Genomic DNA, 20,117 nt, shown 5'->3' on the forward strand with positions numbered 1-20,117 from the left:
CAGGGAAATGGAAATTAACTGAGATTTCAGCTCAACACGGTTAGAATGCCTACCATTAAGGACATACATGACGTTTGAGGAGAGCAGATGATACTGGATACCAGTATGCCAAGTAAAATATGCCAGACTCAACCCCCTAAGTACTGTGTTATCATTTCATTTCTGATCCTGTGACAGATACCTCAACACAAAGCAGCTTAGAGGATGAACAGGTTTATTTGGTTTCTAATTCCAGGTTCTAGTCCTTTATTGCAGGGAACTCATGCCATGGACTTAAAGCACCACATATCCACAGTCAAAAGGCAGAGAGAAAAATGAACATATGAGTACTTGTTTGCTTACTCTTGGATAGTTTGCCTTACTCAAGTACAACTGACAACCCACCTCATAGAATAGTGCCACTCACAGTGGCCTGGGTCAATTAATAATCAGGACAACGGAGCAAACTGATTTAGCTAATTATTTTAATTATAGTTCTTCCCAGGTATCTTTTGCGTATGTCAAATTGGCAGTTAAAACTGACACAACCTACCCCTTATTAACTTGACATAGCACATGCTATGTTAAGCCATAACTTTACACCATTTGTACCTAAAATTTGATGCTACTTAATATTGTAAAATGTTGTCTAAAATTAAAGTTCCCATAGGTATTTTTAAATCCCAAAACTTTAAAATGTCCAAAACTTTTCACAAAAGTCTCAAGTGACTTTAGAACTCCAAAGTCACTAATATATCAAGACAATCTTATTATAAAAGGGAGGGAATGGGGTATACAACAGTTAAAATCAAGCAAATTCAAAATCTATGAGTATAAATCAAACCCTTTCTAGCTCACTGTTTGGTATCTGAGTATCTTTTTTTTTTTTTTTTTTTTTTTTTTTACCTGCAACATTTTATTGGAGATTTTTTTTTTTAATTAGGTATTTAGCTCATTTACATTTCCAATGCTATACCAAAAGTCCCCCTTACCCACCCACCCCCACTCCCCTACCCTCTCACTCCCCCCCTTTGGCCCTGGCGTTCCCCTGTACCGGGGCACACAAAGTCTGCGTGTCCAATGGGCCTCTCTTTCCAGTGATGGCCGACTAGGCCATCTTTTGATACATATGCAGCTAGAGTCAAGAGCTCAGGGGTACTGGTTAGTTCATAATGTTGTTCCACCTATAGGGTTGAAGATCCCTTTAGCTCCTTGGGTACTTTCTCTAGCTCCTCCATTGGGAGCCCTGTGATCCATCCATTAGCTGACTGTGAGCATCCACTTCTGTGTTTGCTAGGCCCCGGCATAGTCTCACAAGAGACAGCTACATCTGGGTCCTTTCAGTAAAATCTTGCTAGTGTATGCAATGGTGTCAGCATTTGGAAGCTGATTATGGGGTGGATCCCTGGATATGGCAGTCTCTACATGGTCCATCCTTTCATCTCAGCTCCATACTTTGTTTCTGTAACTCCTTCCATGGGTGTTTTGTTCCCACTTCTAAGGAGGGGCATAGTGTCCACACTGAGTATCTTGTAATGTCACCTCTCTCGCTCTGCTGCTAATAGTATATACAGCTTGACTTATAGGCCAGCGCTTCTGCACAACTTCAGCTCTTCTTGTGGACATCCCACAGTTCTGGCATCTTCAGTATCCTGGTATCGCCACTTTAATAGAGGCATTACCTTTATTCTCTTGAGGCCTTTCTGCAGGAACTCTGCCCTGCCTCAGCTGCTGCCCATGATCTCCATAATCTTTTATTGTTCATTCCTACAAAATGAGTAATATGTGGACAACGCTTTTACACTGTCAAGTCAGCCTTGACATGTAGACTAGTTTCTGATACCATAGCTATATCAGCTTCTGCGTGCTGATCCCGAGGAACCAGTTTCTTGCTGTCCCAGTGAAGTAAGCATAAGAGGCTTCACGTCACTGCTGCTGCTTTCCTTGAGAACTACATCTGTGTTTTCACCCTCAGCAAGGTCAGCACACACCCAGATTCTTAGACATTAATACCCCCTAGACAAGTGGCAAACAAAGTCCTTATTCTCTCTGAAACATGATATAAGCCTTTTCTTTGCAGCATTTTTTAATTTTCCAAGCTCTAAGAAGAATTACCTATTGAATGCTGAGTACTCAATGGGTTTTCTAAATCAAAGTTTCAACTGCTTTCACATTCCTTATACAAAAACACTCTAAAGCATAAAGCCACATTGTCTGGTCTATTACTGAACCATCTACTAGCTCACTACCAATTTCTGTTCTAATTTTATTTCTGTTGCTGTGATAAAATACCCTGACAAAAACCATAAAGACTAATAGGTTTTATTTGTGTTATAATTCTGGGTTTACACTGAATACAAGTCAGGGAGAAAGTCAAGCAGTTAGTCATTTACAGTCAAAAAGTACAGACAAGCAAAGGCACCTGTATTGCTGTCTAATTTGATGTCTAACCTACCCTTCCCCTCCCTTATATAGCCTAACAACCATTGACTAGAGAACAGTGCTGTCCTCAGTGACCGGAGTCTTTTCATCAATTAAAAATCAAGGCGGTCCTTCATAAACATGACGATAGGCCAGTCTGAACTAGACAGTTCCTCAGATGATTCCAAGTTTGGACAAACTGAACCAAAACATACTAGAAAGAACAACAAAAAGGATTTATGTTTGTCAGTGGCAGTTCATACTTAGAATCCCAGCCATTGGGAGGGTAAAGTAGGAAGATTGGCATGAGTTCAAGATCAGCCTGGACTACATAGTTAGTACTAGGCCTGTCTGGGCAGCAGTGTTTGACTATCTCAACATACCATACAAAATATGTGTGTGTCAAACTTTTGCTTACATGTGTAATCAAAATTTATGAAAGTAGAAAGGAAAGTTCATGGGGAAAGTCTAAGAGAAAAGAGGTCGAAAGCAAGGTAGAAGAAAGAAGGGAAGAAAATAACAAAATAGAGAAATGGGGTGGGCGGTGGGGCAACAATGTGATAATAAGAAATGTGGTACAAACTGTTAACGGCAGTCCTGGCCGAGGCTATGTCTACAAGAGCCCTGACAATGAACTGCAACTGTCCTGGAGTTCTCTCAAGCTATCTGTGGAGTGCTCTAGATACCTGTGGTCACCCAAGGGAAGTGCTGCTGCTCATTTGACTGAGAGTCCCTTTACTCAGGTCATCCAGGGGAGCAAGAAAGAGTCCAGTTAGAGAGTCTGCTAATCCAAGATTCAATTTGCCCTGTTTTCTGTCATTGTTCAGTTACAGGAACATGAATGTCAAAAACAAGTGTTTACCATGTAAGCTTGAAGAACTCTCAATGGAGGCTAGTACTGATTTTAACAGTGTTAGAACAGTGCTTACCATATGTCCAGCATTGCAGTGCTGGTTCAAAGAAAATTTCACTCAGTATTCAGTGTAGTGTCATGGTTAAGTAATGGACTCTGATGCTTAGTCCTATGATTTTTCTAATTGGGTAGCTGAGAAAAATAGTTTTTTGTTCTTTTGGAATATGTATGTAATAATATTACCATATGTTGAATAATTTGGAGAAAAAGTATGAGATGATACATATGAAGCACTTTCAACTGTACCTCCTGACACACTGTTATTACTGCTTCCCGCCCCAGGATCTGTATGCATAGTGTTTTTCACTGGGAGAAAAGAATATCAAAAGAATGAACTACCTTCAAAACATTGGTGTAAAAAGGATGTCATGTCAAGATCTTCTTAAATGCTGTTTACAGGATCAAACTGAGTACCTTTCCTCTCCTTCTCCTTGCTCAGCTCTGTAGACACTGCCTGCTTCTTGAAATAGCTGTCTACCACAGATAAACATTACAGTGTGTTACTGGGTGTGTTTAATGTGTAAATATATTGTGGGAACAAGGGAGGCTGGTTTTTCAAGTTCCTGCTCTTAGCACTTCCTGAGGGTCAAGTAGTCCAGTACAGTTTGTGTGTCTGTAAGAAAAGTGAGCCTACAAAAGCGTTCTAGCCTTACGGAGGTAAGATTGATGTCCCTGGGGCTCTCTACTGTGGTATTTACTTTGTTGATTTTTGTATTTTGTGATACAAAAGATTTGAGGTGGGCAGATGTTTCCTGGTTAGGAAAAAAAATGATTCTTTCTACCACTTGATATTGGAACTGATCATAAAGTGAGAAAAAAATATGGAGTAAGGGGCATTTGCCTGTTAGATTGCTTGATGGCCTAATTTGATAGATTGGGATGGAAGGTATAAGTATTTTCTTAATTTATTATCCAAAGTGCAATCTTATGGTAGAACCACCGAAAAGCCAAGTAGGAATCCTAAGACAAAAATAAATCAAGTTGATAGCAAAAGTATTGGTCACTTTATCAAAGAATTCTCATGACTTAGATGGAGGGTCCTTTTGCCCTAAATTTATTTCATGTACTTGAAAGATATTGTAAATAACATCATTAAATTATATTTACATTCATCTTCATTCTTTTGTTCTATCATGTATGGTTTCTTGTTTGTTTGTTTGTTTGTCTGTTTGACACAGGGTCCCTCACTTGTAGCCCTATCTAGAAATTACTACATAACACAGCCTGATTTCAAAGCCATGGGGAATCTCTTTAATATCATGTTATAAGCAGGCCTGTTACTTTCCTTACTTAAGTGAAATACATGTATTTGTTTTGATCTCACGGTGCAGTTCATATTAGCCTAAAACTTCCTGCCTGTGATAATGAATGCTGAGATTATAAATTTACAGGAACGACCACAAACTGCTGAAAATATTTTTTCAATTTATTATATCAAACAGCATACTTTGAGACAACAGAAATTACATATTTAAAACATCCAAGAATGGTGAGTGGTAAAATGTTCCTTATATGTGAAAATGTACATCAAATATTATAGGTAACCTAAAAAGAAGGAATTATAGATTATTTTGAACTTTAATCATTAGTTGATTAGACAGCAGCATCCATGAATGACTGTTACAGTTCAAACACTATGACTTATGTACGTGACATCATTCTATTAGTCTAGTGAAATCCTTAAGTACTATATAACTCATAAGTACTACACAATCCTTAAATCCCTATGCCAGTAGATATACACACACATCACATAGGTATATATTTCTACATGAACAACTAGGATAAAAAAGATAAGAAAACAGGAGAAATCATCTCCCTGGTCTTTCAGTTGCTGACATTTGTTTTTTGTTTCTGTATTTACAGGCTCCTGAAATTCTCTGCTAGCATTTTTATGGATTAGCTGTGCTATTTGTCAGTTTATTCACATTTAATAATGTCTTCTGATTGGTTTGGTTTTCTACTAGCTCATATGTTGGAGCACATCTAGAATTTTTGTTGCAACTACTATCATATAATTATTTACTATGTAAAGAGAAGGGAGGAAAATACTGCATTAAAATACGGGAAGTGAGCAGTTTATTTGCCTCACTTTATCACACAATGGCATATGTTGCAACTGTTTTGCCAACATGTGTAAACACATAGTTAATCATCTTTAGTATCTTCTATTTCAGATTTGCTTATACAGCCATCTTTTGTACGTCCATATGGTCTATGTGTATACCCTCTCTTCCTCTCTCAGCACCTACTTCCCACACAAATTCACACCTTTTAGTTGATTTTGCATAACTCTGTACCCAGTCTGGTTCTATACCTCTGTAATCTTTTTCTGTGGGTTGTTTCGTTTCTTTAGATATGTTTCTTCATATCTCTTGACTGTGTCTTCTCTTGCTGTTTCATCCTGACTTCTGCTTCCATGAAAGAAGACATCAATAAACTAAGAAGGGCCCCATTGCAGGTTGAGTCATGATATTGGCCATCTTAAATTCCAGAAGAAAACCTGATAGAGAGTAGAGCTTAGAGAAACAAAATACAGCCATGCCTGATGCCACAGACCCATAACTGCATCTGGTTGGGAGGCAGAGGCAGAAAGGTTGCAAGCTTATGGCTTACTAAGGCTATAGAGTGAGTACAAGATGATAATAAACCAGGAAGTGAGACCTAATATAAAAAGAATATAGTCCCTGGTATAGTACTTGCCTGGGATGTCTAGTCCTTAGCCATGACAAAAGCAATGAATATGTAGTTCACTGGCAAAGAAGGGGTAATAGTTTGGGTACACATTAGAAGAAAATTTGTCTTCCATCTAGTGGTTATCCTGTATCATGTCACCTTTCTGTTAATTTTCTTTTTACTCTTTATTTTATAATTATCTTCTTCCCTAAATCTAAGAATTTTCCTTAATTCAAAATCTTGTCTTGGCCACATATTCATCAGAATGTCTATAACTCATAAACACCTTCTTTTTCTCAACCCTGGAAAAAGAATAATGGAGTTGGTAGAGAGAACAAAGTGAAAGACCTGGGAAGACAATATGATTCTACAAATCACTGCCTCCTCTATCCGCTCTGTTAGCTTCAGTCTCCTCATACACATCTATTCTTACATAAAGTCACAAGGAACAAGTTTACAGTCAGAATTTTATTTCTTACTCCTTTACCTAGCATAGGTGACTAGTGTTTTGGAGTGAAGGGGACTTAGGAAGACCTTTAACCACAGTGACTACATCACTCGAGGTATTTTCCTTTTTTTTTTCTTTTTTCTATTGGATATTTTCTTTATTTACATTTCAAATGCTATCCCAAAAGTTCTCTATACCCTCCCCCGCCCTACTCCCCTACCCACCCACTCCCACTTCTTGGCCCTGATATTCCCCTGTACTAGGGCATATAAAGTTTGCAATACCAAGCAAGAAAATCAAGAAGGAAGAGCAACGTGTGGATACTTCATTCCTCTTTAAAATAGGGGATAAAATGCCCATGAAAGGACTTACAGAGACAAAGTTTGCAGCTAAGATGAAAGGACGGACTATCCAGAGACTCCCCCACCCAGGTATACCATCTCATAATCAGCCACCAAACCCAGACACTATTGCATATGCCAGCAAGATTTTGCTGAGGTATTTTCTTAGTAGTGCATACTAATTCCCCTGATGAGATTTTTTTTTGCCTTTTTTTCCATGTTGAAATAAAATTTGATGCTTAGAATATTACAAATGGTACTTTTCAATGGCTTAAAAATTTAAAACTAATTTAACTGTCATAAGAACGCCACAGCACAGGCATCCGCATGCCATTTACATGAAGACCATCTGAGGCTCATCAAGGTTATATACTATTAATGGGTCACTTAACCAGGTTTCAAATTCAGACAGTTCATCAGATCTCATATTCTCAGCTATTATCTCAGGGTCTTTGTGCCCTAAGCCTGGAATCCTGAACTGCTATCACATGCTATAGCTCTAGTTTTTATTATTTATAGGTTTTTTGTTTGCTTGTTTGGGGAATTATTTGTTTGGAATGGGGTCTTACTGTGTTGCTTTGTCTGGTCAGAAACTCGCTATATAGATCAGACTGGACTTGAACTCACAGTGATATACCTAAATACTGGTGCGAGCCACCATGTCAAGCTTGATGTTTAATATTCTTTTCTTAGTATGTTAAAAAGTATTTGTATAGTTTTTGAGACAGGGTCTTGCTATGTATCCTAGGCTAACCTTGATCTTGAGATCAACATGCTGAACACTAGGATTATAGACATATACAATCATGACCTTAAATAATATTAACATTAAATATTCCAATATCATGTTGTAGTTGGCAGGAAGAGTCTGAGTTTTCTCATCTGTGACTATATTTTAGAATTAAATATTTCCAGTACTGACAAGTTCTATTTTCTACATGAGTGTCATATGATATTCTTTCCTGTGACTAATATTGCTAGCCACAAAGATGTTTCATGAGTCTATGTTAGATTCCATTTTTTTCCTTGCTAACAGTATAAACTTCAGCTTGTAAATAATGGTGGTTTAATGTAGAATCATAGCACTCAGGACATTTAAGCAATGGGAACACATATTGAAGGTCAGCTTAAGCTACATAGTAAAACACTCTTTTAAGCCAGCAAACAACAAATTCTGTTTTTTCTACAATGAAATTTTGTTTTTACTTCTTTGATTTCAGGATTGTAAATAACTTTAAGCTCCCTTTAAAATTTATATGACTCGCCAGGCAGTGGTAGCGCACGCCTTTAATCCCAGCACTTGGGAGGCAGAGGCAAGTGGATTTCTGAGTTTAAGGCCAGCCTGGTCTACAGAGTGAGTTCCAGGACAGCCAGGGCTACACAGAGAAACCCTGTCTCAAAAAACCAAACCAAAAACAACAACAAAAAATTTATATGACTCTACATCTTTATGAGCACATTGTGTCCTGTTTTAATTACTTCTTGTTCATTTAAATGGCCTTTCAAACCTGAGTTTTAATTTTTTCCTATAATCTTTATTGAATACAAAATAAGTAGGATTTTACTTCATTTTCCTCTCCACTGAATAAAAATATTAACGTTCAACTTAGCTTCACTGGCTGAAGTCTTAATGACCTTATTCATTTCCAACTAGGACAGTCTTATTTGCAACTCTTGTTAAAGTTCAATTTAGCAGTTTCCATTCCTTGTAACAGTTGACTTATCCAGGCTAATTCAATTTAATCATTCTAATGGAATGTCAGGAAACACCATGTTCCTACATTAAAAACACATCCAATTCATTTAAGGCTTGGCAGTTTGTGTAAATAGACTTCAGTAGCGTATTCATTTTTGAGCTGTGCAGTCAGAAAATGTTTCCAAGGCAGGTTCAGGACTTGGAAGGAAGTAGGAAATTAACAAGAAAGCAATTCTAAAATCCATATCATTCTAAAGCAATTTAAAATCTTCAAACCCGCACAATATAATTCTTAAAAGCATTCACCATTGCTCATGTTTTCCAAGAAGAAGAGTAATAGAATTTATCAGAAGTATAGTTGAGTTGGAGTAGCAGACTGAGTGATTGTGAGAAGTCAGACTTGGAGCATAGCCACCTTAGCATGAAATTGATAGGATTCAAAACTAGACTTTATACACACATACCTCTATATGGATCATGAATGAAAGTTCAACAAAAACCCACTTGGTAAACAGGCTGCCACAGCCAACACATTTTTCTAATTCAAATAGTTTGTTAAATCCCTTAATATATAGTCCTAAGAGCTACACTGATAATTTTTTGTTTGTTTGTTTGTTTGTTTGTTTCTTTTTTGTTTTTGTCTCCTGGCATGAAGTCTCAGTAAAATTAATGTATGATCTCAAATTTTGAAATTCATTAATTGAAGGTCAATTAATCAATTAATTGAAGCTGGGTGTCTACTGAAAGCTCAGTTTATAATGAAGACTCAATTTACTGAATTCCTTGTAATTGGAAAAATACTATTTATCTTAACTACATGATCATAACTGGATGTTCTGTTTTCTCTTTGTTTGCATCTTATTTCTCATGTCTTTCCATCTCTGTCTGCCTGCCTGGCTATCTCTGTTTGTCTCTTTCTCTGTCTGTTTCTGTCTCTGCTTCTCTCTCTCTCTTTCTCTCTCTCTCTTTCTCTCTCTCTCTCTCTCTCTCTCTCTCTCTCTCTCTCTCTCTCTCTGTGTGTGTGTGTGTGTGTGTGTGTGTGTGTGTGTGTGTAAATCAGTTATACACAAAAATCCACATGGCTACTGCTGATTCAAGTAAAATTCTGTCATTGTTCTTGTGAGTAATATTCATATGCTAGGCTCTGAACTTAAGCATCAGAGGATGCAACTCAGTTCTCTGTTGTACAGAATAGGTTCTGAAGCAACAGGGAAGCAATCTAGTAGAGCTCTTTTACTTTACTGAGGAAAAATTTCAACCTGGGCTTGTAAGCATGGAAGGTAAGCCCATCATTGCCACTAATACTAGAAACTACTCATGTTTTCTAAGGACTTTCCATCTCTCAATCACTTGTTACTGTGGTACCAAGACATACAGAGGTTCAGTTGTGTATTTGAGATCCTACAACTGACACATTTGAGACCTAGCTTTGACCCAGAGTTAAGGGTCACATAAGTAATAAGTACCTTCTGATGGATATGTCCTGTCATCTCTTTTTATGCTTCCCTAATTGCTGTCTTTCTCCCTTATTCTTACCTAGACTGATATTTGCAAAGCTGTTGTTAATCTAGCCTCCTCTGGTTGGCTTCCTGACAATGATCTTTTGATAAGGTCTCTTGCAGTCTCTAGGCACCCTATTAATCAAGATTTTTCAAGTCTGTTGGCCCCCTCAGCACTACTATTTCCTCAACCCTCAACTCTTCTTCCTCCATCTTAGCTCCCTAATACATTACTCTGTGCTCACAGAAGCCAAGGAGCACCTGGCCTTCCTCATTTTCATTTTTTTTTTTAATCTACAGTCTACAGCTTTACTTTCTTTCCTTAGGGAAAATTGCTCCAATTTTATATCATTGTTCTCTATACTAAGAAAAATTTCAAATTTAGTAAAACCTCCAAATGTTATTAGGAGAAAGAATGTAGAACTTAAAATATATTTAACACAAATATATTGAAGACTACCTTATACTGGTATTTCCTAAATTATTTGTGATAGTACAACTTAGTTTTTTGTTTTAATTTTTAAAAAAATCTCAAAAGAATATATAAATGTTAATAGGCTATAAAAGTTTTAAATACTATACATACACACACACAAAGAGAGAGAGAGAGAGAGAGAGAGAGAGAGAGAGAGAGAGAGAGACTTTTCAAATAATCACTAAATAGCTCACAAAGCATGTGATATCTGCTTTCCAAGTATAAAAGGAGTGAATAAATATAAATTTCATTTTTGGTCCACCTTTCATTTTTAAACTGTGTATGTATAGCAATGCATCTCTGCCTATTTCTTTTGTATTAATGTGCATTTTCCAAAGAAGGGATTTTGAGCACTGGTACAGGATTAACTTGTATCAGTGGGGAAATGTATCATATATATGTACACACACATATACACAAATCTATGTGTTACATGGATAATGATATCTACTATGATACATATATATAATACATGTGATTATATATATATACGTATATATAAAATGATGTATATATAATGATGTATATATAAATAATGATATATATAATATAAATAATTGTATAATATGATAGGGTGATTTATTGAGTACATAGTGACTAGGTGAGTGTCCTTGTCCTTCTGGCACAGCCAGACTATAATTTCCTTTTATGAGATTTCCTCAATTTAAAGGATATTTTTGGCTCATAGCAAGGGAGAAGGATGCCATTGTCTGTCAGGCCAAAGAACAACAATGATATCACAAAGGTTAAAGTTCATGCCAGTAGATAACTTTATAACTCCATCTGTGCACACAAGAAGACAAATAAGCCAAAGCAGTCCCTAATGCCAGGTTTGACAGCAATGGAACTGAGATGAACTGAACACAATGTTTCCCAATGTGCCAAAATCTTGGAAATTCAACAACAATAAAATAAGAGTACCATTGGAGACAGTTAATCCTAGCTTTATAAACTCTGTGGCCATGAGCAAGTTCTTGAACACCCACTCTACCTTGTTTACCTTATTTGTAATTTAGAAATACTAAAATTAACTCAAAGAAGTCATGTGAAGTTTGAATCAGTTAGTGTTTATAAGTCAAGAGCTTAGACAGATCTGATCCTGGGAAGAGGATCTTTGCCAGGAGGTGCAAGGAAAGAAACCTTAAGGGAGTAAGATCGTATAATGAGTATTTATGGTGGTAAGGGTACATTGTAGTATAAAATGTAATGCAATGTACACCATAAGACATGACTTTCAAACACTTGGATATTTTGAAGTGTACAATAATTTCTATTTAGCTTATGTTTGATATCTGTGGAATCCCATGATTTCATAGAAAAAAATGAATTTATGACAGGGGTTTTTGAAGGAATTTTCTATTAGACATTCCTTTTAATTTACCCAGGTAAATGTTATTACTTTACTATCTTCGTATTATATAGGTGGGAAAATGAGGATAATAAAGCACCTTTGTTTCTCCAACACAGAGATTAATCTGGTCTTAGATCTTCCAGACACTCCCCATGTGAGCCATTGAACCACCATAGGAAGCTTTTATAATGAGTATTTGGACCCCAAACTGAGAAAACAGGTTTTATGTGTTAAAATGCACGTAACATACAATTCACTCCTTTAAACAGTACAATTCAGTAGGGTTGTTTTTTTTGGTTTTTTTTTTTTTGAGTGACATATGTGCAAATTAGTTATCCATCATTTTAACTGAACTTTAGAATTTCTTCTGGGGAAAATGTTTCAGGGTCCCCAAGGTCTTGAACAAACGTCTAGTAGATTAAGACCACCCCACCCCCCTGTTCTAATTATTTTTTTAGGAACAGAAACCTAACCCAGAAAGTGTTAGGAAACTTCACACTACTATGCTCTCACTCTTTAAAATACAAACATCTCACTAAGAGCCCTTGTTAAAACTTGTGTTTTGGTATAGTAAGGCATACTATTATCAATCTTGAAAATAAGATTACTAAATTTGCACTTTAAAAGATATTATATAACCTCTAGAATTCCTTTGTTCTCATTAGCTGAGATATGTTTTGAAAATAAAAGAAGTGTATTTCATAACTTTTGTCAAAAATATAGCAGAAATATTTATCTTAATTGCTATGTAAGCATAAATATGATTTGAGCCTTGGCCCTAAAAATCTGAAATATTTGCTGAATGTTTACTAGAAAATGTTTGCCAGCCATTTGCATAGATGATTGTATAACACTGGTTTTTTCAGAGTAGAAATATTGTTCACCCAACTCTACATAGTTTCATACTATATGTGGTGAACAAATGATTGCCAAGACTTATGTATGTGGAGAAGCAAGCTGGCTGTATTTGGAGAGAATTTCTCCTTTTTAAAGAGTGATCTGGAGCCAGGCAGTGGTGGCGCACACCTTTAATCCCAGCACTTGGGAGGCAGAGGCAGGCAGATTTCTGAGTTCGAGGTCAGCCTGGTCTACAGAGTGAGTTCCAGGACAGCTAGGGATATGCAGAGAAACCCTGTCTCAACCCCCCCTCCCCAAAAAAGAGTGGATCTGAGCAGGCAAAAGCCAACTTTAGGGTGAGACCTTAAACCACCAAATAAGAAATACCCATGGCTCCAGCTATATATGTAGCAGAGGACAGCCTTGTCAAGCATCAATGGGAGAAGAGGCCCTTTGGCGCATGAAGGGGAATTCGAGATTGGGGAGGCTGGAAAGGGTGGGTGGATGGGAGCACACCCTCATAGAAGCAGGAGGAGGGTGACAGGATAGGGGATCACTGGGGGGTAAATTGGGAAAGGGAATAACTTTTGAAATATAAATAAATAAAATATCCTAATTAACAAAATCAGAAAGGAAAAAGGAGACATAATAACAGAACCTGAGGAAATCCAAAACATCATCAAATCCTACTACAAAAGGCTATACTCAACGAAACTGGAAAGCCTGGATGAAATGGATAATTTCCTACACAGGTACTAAAGTTTAATCAGGATCAGATTAACAATCTAAACAGTCCCATTTCCCCTAAGGAAATAGAAGCAGTCATTTATAATCTCCCAACCAAAAAAAACCCAGGACCAGATGGGCTTCAAAGACCTTCAAAGAAGACCTAATTCTAATTCTCCACAAACTATTCCACAAAATAGAAACAGACGATACTCTACCCAATTCATTCTATGGAACCACAATTACTCTGATACCTAAAACCACACAAAGACCCAACAAAAAAGAGAACTTCAGACCAATTTCCCTTATGAATATTGATACAAAAATACTCAATAAAATTCTTGCAAACCAAATCAAAGAACAAATTGATACGATCATCCATCATGATCAAGGAGGCTTCATTCCAGGGATGCAGGGATGGTTTAATATATGGAAATCCATCAATGTAATCCACTATATAAATAAACACAAAGAAAAAAATCACATGATCATCTCCTTTGATGCTGAGAAAGCATTTGACAAAATCTAACACCCATACATGATAAAAGTCTTGGAAAGATCAGGAATTCAAGGCCCATACCTAAGCATAATAAAAGCAATATAGAGCAAACCAGTAGCCAACATCAAAGTAAATGGAGAGAAGCTGTAAGCAATCCCACTAAAATCAGGGACTAGACATGGCGGCCCACTCTCTCCCTACCTATTCAATATAGTACTTGACGTCCTAGCCAGAGCAATTAGACAACAAAAGTAGATCAAGAGGATACAAATTGGAAAGAAGAAGTCAAAATATCACTATTTGCAAATGATATGATGGAATATATAAGTGACCCTAAAAATTCCACCAGAGAACTCCTAAACCTGATAAACAGTTTGAGTGCAGTAGCTGGATATAAAACCAACTCAGACAAATCCGTGGCCTTTCTCTATATAAAGGATAAACATGCTGAGAAAGAAATTAGGGAAACAACACCATTCTCAATAGTCACAAATAATATAAAATACCTTGGTGTGACTCTAACTAAGGAAGTGATAAGAACTTCAAGACTCTGAAGAAAGAAATCAAAGAAGATCTCAGAAGATGGAAAGACCTCCTATGCTCGTGGATTGGTAGGATGAATACACTAAAAATGGCTATCTTGTCAAAAGTAATCTACAGATTCAATGCAATCCCCATCAAAATTCCAACTCAATACTTCACGGAGTTAGAAAGGGCAATTTGCAAATTCATCTGGAATAACAAAAATGTAGGATAGCAAAAACTATTCTCAACAATAAAAGAACCTCTGGTGGAACCAACATCCCTGACCTCAAGCTGAACTACAGAGCAATTGTGATAGCTGTCTCTTGTGAGACTATGCCGGGGCCTAGCAAACACAGAAGTGGATGCTCACAGTCAGCTATTGGATGGATCATAGGGCCCCCAATGGAGGAGCTAGAGAAAATACCCAAGGAGCTAAAGGGAACTGCAACCCTATAGATGGAACAACAATATGAACTAACCAGGTCCCCAGAGCTCTTGTCGCTAGCTGCATATGTATCAAAAGTTGGCCTAATCGGCCATCACTGGAAAGAGAGGCCCATTGGACTTGCAAACTTTATGTGCCCCAGTACAGGGGAACACCAGGGCCAAAAAGGGGGAGTGGGTGGGTAGAGGAGTGGGGGGGGGGGTATGGGGGACTTTTGGGATAGCATTGGAAATGTAAATGAGGAAAATACCTAATTTAAAAAAAAAAAACTACTCGGTATTGGTACAATGACAGACAGGTAGATCAATGGAGTAAAACTGAATACCCAGAGATGAACCCACACATCTATGGTCACTTGATTTTTGACAAGGGAACTAAAACCATTCAGTGGAAAAAGGATAGCATTTTCAACAAATGGTGCAGTCTCAACTGGCGGTTATCATGTAGAAGATTGCGAATTGATTCATTCCCATCTCCTTGTACTAAGGTCAAATCTAAGTGAATCAAGGAGCTCCACATAAAACCAGAGACACTGAAACTTATAGAGGGGAAAGTGGGGAAAAGCCTCGAAGATATTGGCACAGGGGAAAAATTCCTGAATAGAACAGCAATGGCTTGTGCTGTAAGATCGAGAATTCACAAATGGGACCTCATGAAACTGCAAAGCTTCTGTAAGGCAAAAGACACCGTCAATAAGACAGAAAGGCCACCAACAGATTGGGAAAGGATCTTTACCTATCCTAAATCTGATAGGGGACTAATATCATATATATATCATGAAGGTAGACTCTAGAAAAGCAAATAACCCCATTAAAAATGGGGTACAGAGCTAAACAAAGAATTCTCAACTGAGGAATATTGAATGGCTGAGAAGCACCTGAAAAAATGTTCAACATCCTTAATAATCAGGGAAATGCAAATCAAAACAACACTGAGATTCCACCTCACACCAGTCAGAATGGCTAAGATCAAAAATTCAAGTGACAGCAGATGATGGCGAGGATGTGGAGAAAGAGGAACACTCCTCCATTGTTGGTGGGATTGCAAGCTGGTACAACCACTCTGGAAATCAGTCTGGCGGTTCCTCAGAAAATTGGACATAGTACTACTGAAGATCCAGCAATATCTCTCCTGGACATATACCCAGAAGATGTTCCAACTTGTAATAAGGACACATGCTCCACTATGTTCATAGCAGCGTTATTTATAATAGCCAGAAACTGGAAAGAACCCAGATGTCCCTCAACAGAGGAATGGATATAGAAAATGTGGTACATTTACACAATGGAGTACTACTCAGCTATTAAAAACAATGATTTTATGAGATTGTTAGGCAAATGGATGTATCTGGAGGATATCATCCTGAGTGAGGTAACCTAATCAGAAAATAACTCACATGATACGCACTCACTGATAAGTGGATATTAGCCCAGAAACTTAGAATACCCAAGATACAATTTGCAAAACACATGAAACTCAAGAAAAGGAAGACCAAAGTGTGGATACTCTGTACCTCTTTAGAAAGGGGAACAGAATACCCATGTAAGGAGTTACAGAGATAAATTTTGGATCTGAGACAGAAGGACGGACCACACAGAGACTGCCCCATCCAGGGATCAATCCCATAAACAGCCACCAAATCCTGACCCCATTGCATATTCCAGCAAGATTTTGCTGTCGGGACTCTGGTATTGCTGTCTCTTGTGAGGCTATGCCAGTGTCTGGCAAATACAGAAGTAGATGCTCACAGTCATCTATTGGATGGAACACAGGGCCCCCAATGGAGGAGCTAGAGAAAGTACTTAAGGAGCTAATGGGGTCTGTACCCCTATAGGAGGAAAAACTATGAACTAACCAGTATCCCCCCCCCAGCTGTGTCTCTAGTTGCATATGTTGCAGAGGATGGCATATTCAGCCATCATTGGGAGGAGAGGCCCTTGGTCTTGTGAAGATTATATGCCCCAGTACAAGGGAATGCCAGGACCAGGAAGCAGGAGTGGGCGTGTTGGGGAGCATGGTGTAGGGGGGTGTATAGGAGACTTTTGGGATAGCATTTGAAAAGTAAAAGAAGAAAATGTTTAATAAAATTTATATATATATATATATATATATATATATATATATATATATTTGGGTTTAATACTGTTGAATACTGTTCTAGAACTTGATTGTTTATACCTTCAGCTTTAAATGTTATAGTTTTATGTGGGCCTAAGAAGTTAGGGTGCCTTGGTGGTGACTGATAATATAGCTTCCTGCAAGACATATGAATGGCCCTATATTTAATCCCTAACACTTATACAACAAAGGAGTTTCATGGAGTTACAACCTGCTTTCTGGGCAGCACTATGAATGGATTTCCGTAAAGGACCTATGTTGGTTGTTTTTATGTCAACTTGATATAAGCCAGGGTCATCTAGGATAAGGTATAAGAAAGTTGGATGAACAAGAGCCCAGAGAACAAGCTGTGCTTCTTCATGGCCTGTGCTTCAATTCCTACCTCTAGCTTCCTCTTTGAGCTCTTGCTTTGACTTCCATCAAAGATGGACTTTGACCTAGAATTGTAAGTCAAATAAGCCTTTTCCTCCGCACGTTACTTTTCTCATGGTGTTTACCACAGAAGTAAAAAAGGAAGGCCAGGGCAGGGCCTCTGTGGTTTCTTGGCTTAGTCATTTGTCTCTGCAGGCTTGAAATCAAGACTCCCTATGAACTATCATCAGTCAGTATAGAGGGCTTGATTATCCCTGCCTAGATGGTGACTCAAAGAACTTCCAGGTATATTCAGGGCATTGGATTTTGACAGTCATTTGGTGGGTGTTCTTTTGTTCTAGGCAGATAAAAATCCTAGATGGGGAAGCTCTACAAGAATGTCAGTGGCGTTAGCAGTTGGTGCTGTTTGGTGTTATACCCTTGGTACAAGCCTCTAGAATCAGAGCCTTTCGTTCCAAATATGTTACAGTTGTTATATGGGCCTAGTAGGCTAGGGTCCCTTGGTGGTAGATGGTGCTGCAGTTTCTTAGGTAGGACTAGTTATTGAGATTTATCAACCTATGACAAGTAGCTAGTTCTACTTGATATGTCTAAGAGGCAAAAGATTCATTAACATCAGCTAGTATCAGAGTCTACAACCTGTGTTTTGGAACCTATTGTCCTAAGGACTCGACACTGGCACTCTTCCAGTGATCAGATCCTGTATTTCTGTATTTTGGTGCCGAGTAACCATTTAGTTCTTGAGCCTTGGGCTCTGTGTTTTACCGTCTCTCTCCTTCCCCAGCCTCACTTCCTCCCATGTCTGCTCTTAAATTGTTCAGCTGGGGTTTATCCTCATCTGTCAAGCAGTCAGCTTTTTTAGCTTGGCCTCCCAATGGATCTGCAGTTTCTGCCACTGCTGTCTTGGTGCTGTTCCCAACATTCTGCTGTTTCTTTTGTTTGTTTGTTTGTTTTTGTTTTTGTTTGTTGTTCTGTTTTGTTTTTGAGATTGTTTTTCTCTGTGTAGTCCTGGCTGTCCTGGAACTCACTCTGTAGACCAGGCTGGCCTCAAACTCGGAAATCCTGTTCTTTTATGCCTCTTTCTTCATATTACCAGCTCTGCCTGCTTAACTGAAAGTAGGTTTAGAAAAGGCCTTTTACTGAACTTGATGCTCAAATACCAGAGGCAACACAGGAGAATGTCCCCCAACTGACTGAGTCTGAGCAGCCTGCTTCTAGAGCCTGACAAGGCTTATTTGAGCCAATCATGCTCATTCGTTTCACACCCTGCCCCTTTGCCACTCCAGCAGTCCTGCTAGACCACCGAGGGATGCACTTCCTCCGTGGCCTACATGGAACTGAGCCTGAGGGCATCCAGAATGTATCAAAGCTTATGACAGCAAAAATTCTGGTATAAACTAACTCAGACAGCCCTGGCCACAGTTGTGCTTAAGGAGCAGTCAGCTATGAGCTATATGGTTTTCTTAAGTATGTCGACGACTAACCTATCTGATTAGTTGACAGATAAATATTAAATAAAAACATTTTACTTTGGTCATGAAAGCCAGAGAAGAAGGAAGATTATCAAAACTGCTAACTAGGGAGCTAATTTGCTCTATTCCTCCAAATTGTTACTTATTTAGAGGAAACTATACATGAGAATGCTTACAGCATGAACTTAAGCCCCTTATTAACAATAATATTGACTTGTTTTTTAAACACATTTTAATGCTTTAAGAGGTTCCTTTTTATTATCTTTTATCATCTGTAGATATGTGTATCTACATGTAAGTATATGCATGTGAGTACAGGAGTCCTTATAGGATGGAGGTGTCTGAACATCTATACCTGGAGTTATAGGTTGTTGTAAGTCTCCTGAAATGGGTGCTGGGAACTGAACTCCAATCCCCTGTGAGAGCTGCTGAGCCATCTCTCCAATCCCTGTTTTAACACTTCTCAATACCTGCTGAGTGTTCAAGGGAGATATATGTCTCCCTCTTCCATTTTACTTCAATTTATTTTCTGATATTCCCTCATTTTAAACCCTGTGAAAAGAACCTCCACTGGATTCATGCTAGAATTTACATGCTTTGTATAATTCTCCAGGATTCCAGTAGTCTCCCACATTGTAATCCTTTCTTACTCAGCCTTTGCTCAGGTGTCCTTCTTGAACTATTATTTCCTTTCATCTTAGTCAATATTAATTCCAGATCTCATAACTAAATGCAAATCTCTCTTTTTCTTTTTTTAAATCCAAGGGCTTACCCATTCTCATACCCAATTTTTCTTCCAAATAATCCTTATTAGAACAATGCCTATAGTTATGAGAGCTTAGACTGTTCCAGAATAAAAGCACAAGATTTGATTTGGACATGACTAGATCATAAGCAAAAGTAATTCCAGGATATACAAATTTATATTATAATAAACTTGGGCTGCTAGGCTAGAAAGTACTATATGACACTTGATTTGCTTGAGTTAGTAGTACTTTTAGTTGCTTTTTATAAATCAGTTATAAAAGCTATAGCCTTTTGTAGCTGTAGTGTGATATCCTTACACCTAGAGTTTTTGTAACATACTACTTGATTGATTAGCTGAAAGTTAAATTCACAATGTTCTGTGCCATTATCTGTGAGTGGTAAACTTGACTCCAAGCTCAATACACTCAACTACCTCTCTAACTCTTTTGGTAAAACATTTAGTCTTTTTCATTATCTTCATTATTCTTCTATTTTTTCCTATATCTTTTCTTTCTTTCCTTTTTTTTTTCTTTTGCGACTGGGTTTCTCTGTATAGCTGTGGCAGTCCTGGAACTCA

General features: G+C 37.9%; 1 protein-coding gene across 15 annotated transcripts in view; it reads left to right on the forward strand.

Moving 5' to 3' along the window:
* Window positions 1-20,117, forward strand: part of Sytl5 (synaptotagmin-like 5) — a 251,243-nt gene that overhangs the window by 110,605 nt on the left and 120,521 nt on the right. Inside the window, exon 1 of one of the 15 annotated variants that reach the window (XM_006527607.3) lies at window positions 3,274-3,970. The exons of the other annotated variants lie outside the window; for them this stretch is intronic. The gene's annotated coding sequence lies outside the window, so the exon portion shown is untranslated. Of the gene's footprint in view, window positions 1-3,273; window positions 3,971-20,117 lie in introns of those variants that run through there. 15 annotated transcript variants of the gene reach the window in all.

The sequence above is a fragment of the Mus musculus genome, chromosome X (genome assembly GCF_000001635.26).
Source record: "Mus musculus strain C57BL/6J chromosome X, GRCm38.p6 C57BL/6J".
Classification (NCBI taxonomy): domain Eukaryota; kingdom Metazoa; phylum Chordata; class Mammalia; order Rodentia; family Muridae; genus Mus; species Mus musculus.